Raw genomic sequence first — 14,187 nt, forward strand, 5'->3', positions numbered from 1 at the left:
CAAGGAAAAATAAACAATAATTTATTAGGTAAAGGTTTTTTTAACTTCTGTGAGACTGTGATACTGTTCAGGCTACATTAAGCCTGACAGTGAAAAATCTGTTCCCTCTAATTGCAGATATGTAAACTGTAAAAGATCTAACTTAAATTACTTTCCTTAGCTGAAAGCTGTGACCTAAGTCTTACTAGAATACTTTGATAACAAGAAGCTTCCTTATAATTCGTTCAGAATGGTAATGTAACGAACGGTAAATTAAAACAAATGGAAGACTGAGCTGTTGGAGTCTTAAAGTAAAACACCCATCAAAAGCTTCTCTGAAAAAAGTCTATTTTCTTGCCACAAACCTGTAATGCAAGAGAAAAAACAGATTGGCTGATTAGTTACAAATTTAAAAACTGACACTGAAACTGCCCTTAGGTTTTGTTCCCGGTGCATCACCTCAGCTGTAGAATCAGCTCTGCAAAGCTGTCTTCTGGTTAAAACCTGCCAGGATGAAATTAAGTTACTTTGCATTAATATAGTACCCAGAAACTTCACACAAGGCCCAACGTTTATTCCTAAAGAATTTCTGAGTTTTAAAAGTCCTATTTTTAACTTGTGTTTTTAAATATATTGCTTCACAATCAATGCATGCATTATAATATAAAAAAATAAATATTACACTATAAAATAAAGATTTTGTTGGAGTGCAATTGTGCTGAACTTTGTCCATGAAATGTTTACATGGGATTACAATTCAGTCCTCAGAGATTTAGCTGCCTCGTTCTTTCAGTCACTGTTGATATAGAGAAGAAGGAATTGCATAGTTCTAGTAATCTACTTTTAACCTCCAAATAATATTTTCTAATTGCTTAGGCCACTGACATTCAGATGCCTGAACTTCTTTATTATACTATAGGTGGGGTTATTTACTCTTAAATCCAATTTTCAGCCCAAACCTCCTTAGTTGTTCACTGGTTTCCAGGTGAAACAGTGTCAGATATTCTCACAACCAGCAGTTTCCTGTGATTTGTGTTTCTCATGTGTTAGAAAAATGATTTCTTCCACTCACAAACTACATTTTGTGTTTCATATAAAGCAGTTATAATTACAAATAAGCAAAGACATATTTTACTAATATCTGTTCTACCTTTTCACACCCAATGCAAAACCAGCATATAGCACTTCCCCAAGGAAAGACTTGGGAGGCAGGGCTTAGCCTGATAAATTCCTGCCTCAGTGCAGCCTTTAGGAACATACTTAACTCTATGTTTAAAAAGAAGAATGTGACTGAAGGTTTGCAGGAATCAGGGCCAAGAAGACTAGTGCCCATCATTGCGAAGGGATGAATAAGCATACTAAATTTGCTCTGCAATAAATGGTAGCTTTCAAATCACAAAAGACATGTGAAAATCACCTTTGTGAAATGAAAGAAGAAAATATCTAAGTCCAGGTACTAAATAATAAATCCGTCAGGGATTCAAATGACTCCGCTAATTAGTAACAGAGTCTGAAATTTAAATCTCTAGGTCACCCATTCAAATCCAGCTAAATTCAGTAATAAAAGGTTATTGCTGTTTAATGACAGCTTCCTGAACAAGCAAAAAGAGTGTGTTTAAAGGGAGCCTTAAAGAAAGCCCAAGGACAGAGGGAGTCCTTCGATTGCAAATCCACTAATTTGAAAGAAAAGACACTCGCGTTAACACCAGCCACAACACATCGCTATTTTTCCCCACACTAGTGGGAAAACTACAACAATATTATATTTGAGTAAGCTGGGAAGTTTTTCTCTTTGCTCGCGTTAAATTATCTCAGTTCTTCACAGTGATCTGTAAGGAAGGAGCTTCCACATGTACAACGCTTCTGTTTGCCTGAGTCACTGCACAGGAGAAGCTTTATATGGAGATGGCTTTTATAAGAGAGAAATTATTTTCTGAGGGTAATATAACAAGCAGCAGCTCGAGGGGGAAGGACAACATCCAAGGTGTCGGAGGGCTGACTCTATTCTTTCTTACATCAGTTTTAAAAAAGCTGAACTGCACAGGCTTTCAGTACTTTGCGTGAACATTTCAGAGCGCATGGGCACTGCCAGATCAGACTATGGATACTCTATTACCTCTTCACAGGGTAAAAAATCCTTGCAAAGGTGAAAGGCAAAGGATGGTCAGAGCTAGAGGATTCATCCCCAGTAAGGGGTAGGTGTATATCCTCAGGGGGAAGAAAAAGATGACCTATCAGCATTACAGTCAAGAACACTGATAATGAACTGCAGCTCAGTGCGTCTCACCACAGCTTTTGAACCAGCTCTGTGACAGGAATCTGTCAGAGTGCAATTCAGCTACTTTTTGTTAAAGCAGTGACTGGAAACTGCATACTAGACCTAATGTTTTACTCCGTGCTTGTGAGAGGATTGTAAGAGAGGAAAGCCTGTTTTCACTAATAGTTCATGCTTTATGAACAAGGATACAGAGCTACTAGCACATATTGCTGTCAGGCAAGAGTGGTCTTTCTCTTGATATTATATACCAGCTCATTCACTTGCCTGCTTCCCCATCTGATTCAGAAAACAAAATCTCCAGAGCTTTCCTACACCTCTGGAAGAAACCACTGGCGCTTGTCTGCTGCTCCTGGGTGATTATCACAGGCATTACTCTATAAGCACCAGGAGTTTTCTCTGTTGCTGATGGAGAGAGATCACCTCTTCCAGAAGAGATACAGAACAAAAGCCCAAAGCAGCTGTACTTTATCACATCTGAAAGGGCTTATCTTTCTCCACTGACTACAGAGGAGTCGATGGAAATGGCCCTTACTAGACTAAGGGTAGCCTTGCACAATACTCCCCTTTTCCTCCAGAGTGTATCTTTTTATTTAGGTACTTTAATTGTCTTTGTTTACGAGCAGCCGGAAAAGGAAAGAGAAAGCTTGACTACCTACAGTTTATCTTGCTTTGTAGGCTTTTTTTTTCCGGTAATGTTTATTAATAACAAATTGTGTTGACAAAATATTTTTAACATATATTTCTGGACTATTTAGTGTATTGACCTCCTAAATTATAGGCAAGAAAAACACCAAACAACAACAGAAGAAAAGAAGCATCAACTAATTTTAATGTCCATATTAAAACCTGGTAATATCGCCCTTGGAAAGAGATTTTTCTAAGATACCAAGACCCAGACCATTTACGGAATCAAGGGGTCTGTACCAATAGTTTACATTTCATATAAAATAGCTAGAAGCTATTTTAGATCATGGAGCACGGTAGAATACTTTCCGATACCGAGATTTGACTGCATGCCACATTGACTGAAGTTTCTCGGTAGCCTTTTAGTGTATTTTAGTCTAACAAGGACAATAATTAGGGTGAGGTACAAGAGAGGAGGGAGCAGTGTTCTTGACTACCCATACCTCAGCACAAGGATGAAGCTGGAGATTTAGTGGGATCACAGATCAGGACTTGGTTAAGAACCACTCAAAAAAGGGTCAAGCATAAATTTTCCTCTTCTTGATGTGTTTCTTCACTTATCAACATTAGTTCAGTCCTGTATTGCACCACATCCTGAAAATTCATCTTCACCAAGGCCCAAACAGAGCCAGACTCCTCTGACTCAGTACTTCAGATTGGATGAACCTGAGACACATTTTATCAGTCTACAGAGCACTACAGCCTGACCTCATGATCCCTTTTGATGACTACAATTAACCTCAGTATAATTGATTGCAGGATTAGGTTTATGTTTGTAAACATCTGAGTTCTGCACTTAAAAAAAAAACAAAACAAGCATATTTGTTTGTCCATTCATTGCAGTTTTATGCCTTTGAATAATGTCCACAGTGGAGCTTTTAGTGACAAGCTATAACTAATAGATTTCTACAGAGTATATGACAACTTACTTAAATCCTCTATTCATTTTTTCATTAAAAGCAAAAAAAACCAAATGAAAATCAAATTTTGCAGTTTATTGCTTTATTGTTGGACATGTGGGAGGAGAAAGGAAAAAAGTGAGTAAAAAGGACATCTTACGAGGGGCCAGTATCCTATTTGGAGACAAGGCAAACTGATCTGGTGTACTTTACTTATGGTTATGCAGGGCTTGTTTATTTAATCCAACAAAGCTCTTTTAAGAAAAAGCCTAAACTGAACCAAAACTCATGCAAGTCTCTTTAGCGATACCTTGCTGAGCAGATAGTTCAGTCAGGAAACTATTTTCTTTCCTACTACTTTTATTTTGTTCCTTTGGGAAACCTTTAGGCAAGACACATTGTCTCTGTCAGGTTTGTACAGATAGTATGAGAGACAAATTTTATTACTGGCCAGTTGCCACCTCGTGAGTCTTTCACTAGTATCAATCTAACCTACAGTAAAGGAAAACACCCTGGCAATGGAGTGGTAAACATTGGAAATATCATATGACTGGGTTACTAATAGCCCTTCAAGTGAAATTTATCTTTGTAATTTTTTAAAGATTATTCATATATTCTTTTATTACTATTATAAAAATATCTGGCTGGTATTTTTTCATTTTAAAGCTGGTTACTTCCCATATTCCCAAATGCTTAGACTTGCTTTGGTACCCCATCTAGTTCTCCATCTCAATGACAGGCAGCTCAGCTTAAATCTCCACAGCTAAAAACTGAAGGAAAGCAAAGGATAAGGAGTACTAGACAGGCCCGATATAGGACACAACTCAGCAACTTCTGTTTATGGATGCACTTTCCATATCCACCCATCCTGTTTTGGGAAGGACAGTGGAGTAACTCGTTTTAGGTTAGTGCATTAACCTAAAGCAACCCATTCAGATTTCCTAGTTCTTAATATTATGTCTGCTTTTCTTATGTATTTAGGCATTCATCTTAGTATTTAGTTCACTGCATTAACCATTCACGAGCCATTCACAGACGAGCATGGTAGCAACCCTGCTGTCCTGGTGGCTTAACCTCCAAGCCATGCTTATAAACAGATTCTGCTGCAGGGAAGAGCACTGCTCCTATGCAGAATTTGTTGGTCAAGGCTTCAGAGCACACAGCTGACACTCCATTACACAGATTATTTTCACATCACAGTAAGTAATCCAATTGACTAAAATAGGATGGAATTAGGCAGTATCTAACAGCAGTATCGGTAATAAAACTGGCTCTAAGAAAGACCTCACCCATAATTTTGAAAAGCTGTATACCATGGCTGTATTTTCCCTGGTCACTGTGAACCATCCTGGTCAACATCTGGATGATCGCAGGTCAGTAAGGCTAAGAAATGCTGGTGTGTAGACGAGGTGAGGGATGGCTGTTTTAAGGTCTCCTTGTCTCTGGCTAGTGCAAGAGACAACTATAAAGATATGTTGTCCTGGACAATAACTAAGGGTTGTGACTCTAGCTGTCAATAAATAATGTCTCGTGACAATGTCTGGTTTCCTGACACAGTGCCTCAGGGACAGACTTTTGTTCCCAACTGCCTGCTTTCTATTCCTTACTTTTCCTTCCACACACATATAGCCCTAAGAACTGCTCTCTACCTTCATCCTTCCAGCAGTCCACGTGCTGTATGGTCCATATTCCATAGGCAAATCATCCATATTTGTGTTGTCAGTCTTGAATTATTCTGGGTCAGGCCTGTAGTTTCCCGTCATGGAAGAGAGTTGCTGGACCAATAACCCCTGCAGGATGCGCCAACGGGGCCAGCTCCAGGCGGGGGGGGATGTCTTCTTCTGTGCAGGCTACAAAAGGATGGGAGGGTACCAGCTGGCTGGTCCTTGAGGACAACTGGATATAGGGGCACACAAGGCAAGTCTGTAGCCTGAAAGTCTGGCACCAGCCCATGTTCCTAATCTCCCATTTTTGCTATGAGGTGCTGATGGGCAATGGCTTAAATGAAGCTATCACTTTTCTACAAGACCACGGGATGGCTACGTGTGGCACAAACACATCACTGACGGAGTGGATAGCCAGAGGTGCAAAAAAGACCTTGGTGGTAAAGGTATTGTCTCTGAGATGCCTTATGGAGGCCTCTCTACAGCCCCGGTAGGACTGTTAATAGGACAGGACTGGTGAGAGGGCAAGTCAGCACGAGCCTTCCCCAGTGCAACAACCCTTTTGAGAGACTGAACAAAGCAGCACAGTGTTGGTCAGAAAGTAATTTCTTAACTTTCTTTCCACTGTATTCAGAGTTCTTCGCAATTTTTTCAAACATTCTGATACAACTTTGGCAAATAGGGTGTAACTTTTTAGTAGTGTTTTAAAAAAGGTTTTCTATTAACATTCTGAGGCAAACACTTGACTATTAATTTTTTCTGGCCACCTGAGTTCTGCACTATCAAATTGTCTCTATGAACTGAAACAAGAGGAATAAACGTGAGGCAACACAAGACAGAAAATCTTCCTTTGAAAAGAGACAGCGAGGTTGTAGTAAAAGACAGCTTGACACCAAACCACTTCTGATAAAGATCTTTAAAGACAACCCTATCTGTTTTTTCAAAAGCAGTACGTTCCAGCTCTCACAGAAGTCATGGGGTAGGTCATGCCAGCCCAAACCGTTAGAGAAACATGACTTTTCCCTGCCTGCCAGGTAGGATGGATTTATTCTTTCTTCCACTCCAACTAGAAAGAAGAATAAATTACTTGCAGCTGCTTAAATGCTATGTGGTAAACTTTGTTGTCTATCAGGAAACACTCCTTACTGATAAAGAGAAAAAAAATCCTAATTTTAAACATCTTTTCAGAGCAGTTTGCAAATCAATGTCTTCCTCGTATAGATCAAACAATAAGGTGTAAGGCCATGAAAAGAAACTACCTCTGCGCTAACCTTTGGGGGAAAAAGGTGGAACAACAATGTAAACCTATATTTAATGGGTGATTCTAGGAGCATGACAACCTTACCCAGATGCCTCATTTTGCTCTGTTTGGAATTTGTCCTCTGTGTTCACGTACATACGTTAACAATTAACTTACTTTGCCATCTCTCATCTGTTGATTCAAATACATAAGGGGAAAGACATGCCAAATTGTTTTCATTTGAGCAAAATAGCTCATGCCAATGATGAGCCAAAAATAAGGAACAGACGATGAATATTTTTCAAATGTAGCCAGTTACTGGTTAACTTGAGAAAATACCAGATATTACCTCTTACAGTAGATATATTATCTAAATATATTGATGTTCAACCACTGTTACAAAAACTAACTATTCACTTTCCACGTTTGCAACTGCCCTGTAGGATTCTTCAAGACAAAGGCAGGTTCCCGCCCTGCTGGCAGGGACATTAAAGGAACAGACTGTATAAAAGAGAACTAGAGAAACATACAAAGAGGCATGAAACTATGAAAAGCTTAGAGGACCTTCTCCCACTTGTATCCCACTCTGTAGATTTGATTTACCTATAAATTTACCCTTTTCTCAAGACAATACTCTACATGCCTGAAGACCTTCATGCCACAGATACCAGTTCGAAAGTGAAAAATACATTCTTCAGTCTTCAGCACCTTCTTTGAGTCAGGAGGGTTTCCCTAAGAAACACTTGCTTCTGACTCAATAATTATCTTCCCTTTTCAGCCTCGGATATTTTCCTGAGTCTCATCTTAAATAGAAATCTGCCTGTCCAAAAGCTGCTTGCTGTTAATTCATTCTTGTCATTCTTGAGTCTGGGATCCCATACTGCCTGGTGCTTTGGGGGGACATAAAGCACTCACAGATGCCTTGAGTTCAGAAAACCATTACACACTGCAAGCTCAGGGTTGCAGCAATGGACCAGAGCATCAGTCGACATTGAAGCAATACAGCTGTCAATAAAATAGAAGGCTCAGGGACAGTTGGCCATATGAGGAGGAGAAAGGAGACCTGTGTTTCAGGAAGACAGCCAAAAAAGTGAAATGAACCAGAGCTGGTCTGGGATAGATTGTCAGTGGTGTACTACAAGACCTTGGATTAGTAACTGAGCATTGAAAACTAGGAAGAGTTTAATTTCTAAGGAAAACAAAGCAAAACTTTGCACCCCAAAATAACATTTCATCTAAGGATATCAAAGCAAACTCCATACATTAGGTCTTACTGTGAAATAGGTTAGGTCTTATTTTACAGCTGAGGAAACTAAGGCTCACTATCATACAGACAAAAAATGGCAAAGCCATTTTTTCTTATCTAGGCTTTCAATAAGATCCTGGTTTAGCCAAACAGCAAGAGCAAAGGTCAGATTAGCTCCGATTTTTTCTGCGTCATTTAGCCCAAGCAGTAAATCAAACAAGGGAGTTTCAGTAGGATAAAAGATCAGATTTGAACTGAGGCTAAAACTCCTGGATTTCATTTAGAGAAGACAAATAATTCACAACTGTGTAAGATTTGAGCAGACACGTGTGTGTTGCGCACACACACACCAGCTGGCATTATGCAGCTGAAAGCCACTACTGTGGGAGTGATTTTACCAAAAAAAAATTCACACAGCCCGTCAGGTGGTACCTGGACACATCTGACGCATTATCACTACGTCTCAAGGTAAGTCAGAACGCACATAGCACAGACAGGAAAACAAACAAACAAAAATTCTCCATCACCAAAAGGCTTCTGTGGCTTGGGGTAAGAGAATCTGTCAAGGACTGATGGAACCGGCCACAACAATTTTGAACAACAGTCTGTGAAGAGGAAATGTGTAGTGGTCCTAATTAGAACCACTGGAAAAAGGTGCACCACTTTTTTCCAGATGACAGAGCCAGTAAACAGTGGAATATTTTCAAAAGGGAAGATTAACTAAGAAAATAACTAAATACATAACCTCTGCTGCTTATAACCCCAAAGCCGTATAAGACCTACAGAAAGAGAAAGCGGCTTTAAAATAGACTAGAAAATAAAGTTGGAGTAATGCCTCAGTCAATCAGGGTACAGTTAGTAAGCCACGTCTGTACTTGTTCTATTAAAATGTGCTGTTGAGCAGAATTAACTCATCCAGTTAGGGAAACAGCCATTGGGAAGAGAGAGGCACGAGGACACCGCTTCAGCTATTACATGAGGGCAATTGACACAATCCACGTGGCATCACATGTGGTCAGGGTGACAAAAGGTCGGGAACATTTGCAGCTTTGGTTTTTATGAAATAGCCGAGGAGCCGTTAAATATGGAATTAAAATCTTGTACAAATCAAGCACTCCTAATATAAAGAAATAAATGAAAAATTCAGTGTCCTTTCTTTTTCAGATCTCTCGATACTTTCAATCATCTCTTATAATACACTCTTCTTCCTTAGCAGAGTTATGAGGTTAGTAATCTCCACTCTAACCACTTTTCTTTGGGGCTATGTACTAAAAGACCCAGCTCTGGTTTCCAACTAAGATGTCCAGTTATTCCCCACACCTGGCTGCTAAATACAGCTGCAATACAGCTTGCTAAATGACTGCAAAACCCAATGCCGATGGCCCCGTCTTGTTTTCTGCCACCATTTCTCCCCTCTGGTTCAGGAAAATGATGCCACCTTGGAAAAGAAAGTAAGTCTGTTTTCCAAGGATCCTCTCACAAAATTTTGCCTCCTTGTCCTGATTTAATCTTGTCAGAATAAACTCTAAGTTCATACCTGTAAATGCAGTATACAAACTTGATGACAGCCAAGAAAGCGCTGCTGGGAGAAAGCGGTTGCTACGGTCATGGTGCTGGCAGAAGGTATTTTAGTGCTATTGGAGATAATTAAGACTAAAGGAAAGCACAGTAGTAAATTGTTTTCAGCCACTCACAATCCACTGAGCTCTGTCCCTTAAATATACGCCGTACCTGGTGACCTTCTACCTTTGCTGGGGATTGCGGGTACAGAAATGGGAGACTGGAAGTAAAAGAACATATCAACCTCTATATAACAGCAGTCACTTCAATTCTGAGGGCCAAGGGAAGAGAATAGAGGTACCTGTCATGACTTTTAATAAACTCTTAAAGATCGAAGGTCCAGATGGAATTTCATGGGATCTCTCAAAACAACTTCATCATTAATTGCTATGAGAATAGTTATATGAGATGTCTATCTGAATCTTAAATGGTGAAAAACCATAAATGCTAACTTCCATTTCTTAGTTCAGTAGCTAAAATTCTCTTCAAGGATGTGAGCATTGGTAAACTGTTCTGGAAAGAGGGATGAAAGTTTGTAGCTCTTTTTCTTTCCTTTATTTTCTTGCCTCTCCCTCACACACATAACACCATGTCCTTGTTTGCTTGCTCTGAGGGACTGCAAAGAGCCTATGACAGAAGCAATTAAAAAAAGATAAAAAGCAAGGAGTAACTCAGGTAAGATATTCTCAAAGATGCCATCTGGGGTTGAGCATGATAGCTTCATGCTAGTACAGAACATGATCCTGCAAGTGGTCAGAGTTTAAATTCTAGACTCAGGCTTCTTGCAATGTTGAAGAAAATGCTTTTAATCTTTCATGGTTTTATAGAACGAGAGTCAAATATTTTCTTCAGGCAGCATTTCTTGCAGTTCATCTTCTGCGCCTTCTGAAATCTTGAAGAAGAGAGAAAGGGCATTGCTTTTCTGCCCTTAGCTGGATGCTTAGCTGGACGCTTTCAGCCAACCCTCCCAATAAGCACTGAAAGCAGCATGCACTACAGAGCCTTCGCTTTGAGAAATGAATGATCCCCTCCCTCAGCTGGGGATGGAAGGAGTTATGAAGGATAATTCCAAAGATACTGGTAGAAAAGAGACCTTTCCTAGCATTGATGGGCCATGCCAGAAAAGAGTTGAAGGAGCGGAGTAAGAAGTTTTGCGAGCTTACAGCTTCATATTCCCAGTACATTTCTACAGTATTTATAAAGTTTGGATATTAGCCACATTCATCTCATGTGTTTAACTAGAGGAAATGTTTGAGAAAGGCTGTCATAGAATTTAATTTTCTTCCTTCTGTTTTTCATCCTCAAATAGGAGACCAATCTTCAACACCCATCTCATTGGGGAGGGAATAAACTGGTGTCTCCCATCTCTCAGATTAGTGCCCTAGCTCTTAGGCTGTAGGCTTCTCTGGGAGTGGAGTGTTCTCACTTCAGGGCTGTTGAACAACACTCCTTAGGGAAAACTTTTCTCCTCTTTGCCTTCAGAGTCCTGCACTCCTCTCTGAGTCATAGCACTACTTCAGAAGGAAAGGTGGGAATGTACACGTTCTCCAGGATATTACTGCAAGGCAAAAGAGGATAATTTGAAACCCCTGAGACTACAAAACGTGTCGAACACAGATCTCCAACTTCCTGAGCAAGTGCTCTAACCACAGGACTCCTAAATAAGTGGTCAACACTTCTCTCTTCTGAGCTCTTTAAGAAAAGCATGAGGCAGTCCCTTATTCTCAAAGCACTGAAAATCAAGCAGAGTTTTTGTGGCTGAAAATCAAGCAAAGTTTTTGCGGCTGTGAATCACACTTTCCTCACATACTGAACTCAGAACTGCAGCCAAGCACCAAAATCGGAGAGACAGAGAGCATTTCATGCACATCTGGTCCTCAAAATGGCCGAAGCCTCCTTCCAAACAGCATGCTGGGTGTTATGAATCCAGCTTGTGAGCCCTGGGAACCCTAAGTCTGTGTCACGCTACTTACTCTATGAAGAGCTGGATGTCTAACTTGGGTTTGTGAATCACATTCCCAAAGGCAAGCCTGTTAAAAGCTGGGCAAAAGTATTGCATTTCAAAAGGAAGCTGTCAAGTAATTTCTTGCAGTAGTCTTAACTAGAACGTAACACTGGGAACCCCTTGTAAGGGAGTGGTGCTGTTACAAACTCGCTGTCCAAAAAGATGTCAGTATCTCTGCTTCAGCTGAATGTGCCTAAAAATGGGCCAACTGTTAATACCCTCCTTATCTGTTACATGTATCTTTTAGACCATACAGGCTAATTCCCTATCACTAACCAAGATCTAAGGCTAGAACCATGACAAATTAGATGTAGCTGATTAAAAAAAAATAGGAAAAGAAACAGTAGACATTTTTTTCCAGGGCTTTCAGTCAACATGCAGCATATTTGCCCATTCAGAGCATTTATTATAGAAAAGTGCCTTGTCCCTTGATTATGCAAATCTCCCTCTCACCACCTCTCATGCATCAGTTCTACCTTTCTATAAATGCCTGATCTGCACATGATTGCTGGAAAATGATTCCTGATCCTGCAGCTGAACCTGCAGAAGAGGCATTTCCCTCCGCAGGAGAGATGCAGTCCAGTGTTTTGTTGGTATAACCAAACTGGATCGGACCCACCCTTACCCAGCACAGCAAAACAACTGCCTGAAGACTTGTTTTTCTTCCCATTTAGCTGATGTCATCCAGCAGCTCAATTAGCAAAAAAATAAAAATAAACAAAAAACCAACCCCAAAGTGTCAGGCAGCTCAATGTTTCCACTAGGTGGATGTGCTGACAAAGCTGTATCGAAAGAGGCTCTTCCAGCCCAAGCCCCGGTGCAGGCAGGTGGGCTTTCCGCTGCTGTCACTAGATTATTGCAAACACCAGGCTCCATTTGTTCATGCTTTATTTGGATTTTTTGACACTATTTAAGCACCTATCAATGTGGTTTAACTTTACAGCTGCATTGCCTGTTGGACACAGCCAGTCGAAACTGAGCATGTACAGCCCTGGGTTCTACTACTTGCATTCGAGGTATTTTTTTCTGAGATACTCCCTCTATTTTCATGTTCTGCGGAATATCTTGTACAGTTCTGTATTGTGCCTAAAGTAAATTATTGATGAAAAAACAAGGGACTTGTATAGTGATGTTGGGTTTGAGGCAGTTTTTCTTTCAGTCTCCATTGCCCTCATCTTGTGAACAGCTCTGTACGCCAGTAACTTCACATTCATCAATAGTCCCACTGAATGGTTCCCCCATGACTTTGCCGGTAACTGTGACGTGAGGTGTTGACAACGGGGAAGCTCTGCATACAAAATTTAGGGTCCTGTTCGGAGGAGTTCCATTTTAGGGCCTAGATTATCATTGTCCTCGGAATGATCACCTCATCCCAGAGGCTAGAGAATTCAACAACTTCTGTCTTTGCACAGAAAATACTGGTTGTTGCTTCCCACACACTCAGGAAATGAGCAGGACGTCCCCAGGACAGTGATGAGAGTGGCAGCGAAACTCCTGGCGCGGATTCACATTTAACTCCTCGCACTTAGGATGGACACCAAAAGGCGGCAAGAGGCTGGTGAGTTCAGAGGGCTTCAGTTTAGGAAGACGAGACACGGGAGCAGAACCCCATGCGATGACATTTTCAACTCTTGCATCCATTCACGAAGCGCTACAGAAATACGGCAACCGAAGGAATTACTTCGGAATACCGAAGGAGGGCGCTTCTTCCAGCAATAAATTCTGCCCCCAAATACTAACACATAGGTAGTGATGAGTTTTGAGGGCAATCTGTGAAAAACATTATACGCCCACATACACAACAATTGAAACAACATGCTCGCTGAAGCTGAGAGTGGTATTTCACCATTCAGGAAGCTTTTTCGTTAGTCAACTGTCTTTCAATAGCTAAACTTCATATTTGCTACCTTAAATGTTGCTTTAAAAAAAAAAAAAGGGAAAAAAACCAAAAAAGGCAGCATAGATTCTCACCTCCTTGTCCAAGCAGGCTGAATTGTTCCATCCTAAACAGTCTTATCTTGGCACAGCTATCAGGCTACGTTACACATTTCTGGGAAATGTGTGTCAAAATCAGAGTGCTTATTGTTTAGTTTAAGGAATAGTTTCACATCCAAATGTGGGGAAATGCACCTCAGGAAAAAACAGGATTTAAAAGAAAACCAGCGTAAAAACTGAAGGAAATTACTGATTTCGCCGGATGCAAAATTGGGCCCCTGACCCTTCAGTTTCACGTATAATCCTGAAATTTTACAGAAGCATATGCTCGTACGCTTATGGGAGTTTTGCAGGACTCAGTCCAACGTTTCTGTGTAATTGTCTTCTCTAAACCTGTTTTTAATTAATCTATGACATATTCTAACTTCTAAAGAACGGGATTTAGAAAAGCGCTGGGCAGCAGCCTTGCTTTATTCCTATTAAGTCAATGGTAAAACTCCCCTTAATTCCGCAGGGAGCAGAATTAGGCCCATGCCAAGCCCATGTTCAAAATCGCGACCTCCCAGCTTATGCAATGCCTCCTCCCTGCCCTTCTGCGAAGCACAGGCTTCCCTCTACCCTTTTTTTTTTTTTTTTTTTTTTTTTTTTTTTTTTTTTTTTTTTTTTTTTTTTTTTTTTTTTTTTTTTTTTTTTTTTT

The sequence above is a fragment of the Aptenodytes forsteri genome, unplaced genomic scaffold, assembly GCF_000699145.1.
Source record: "Aptenodytes forsteri isolate BGI_AS27 unplaced genomic scaffold, ASM69914v1 Scaffold217, whole genome shotgun sequence".
NCBI classification, from domain to species: domain Eukaryota; kingdom Metazoa; phylum Chordata; class Aves; order Sphenisciformes; family Spheniscidae; genus Aptenodytes; species Aptenodytes forsteri.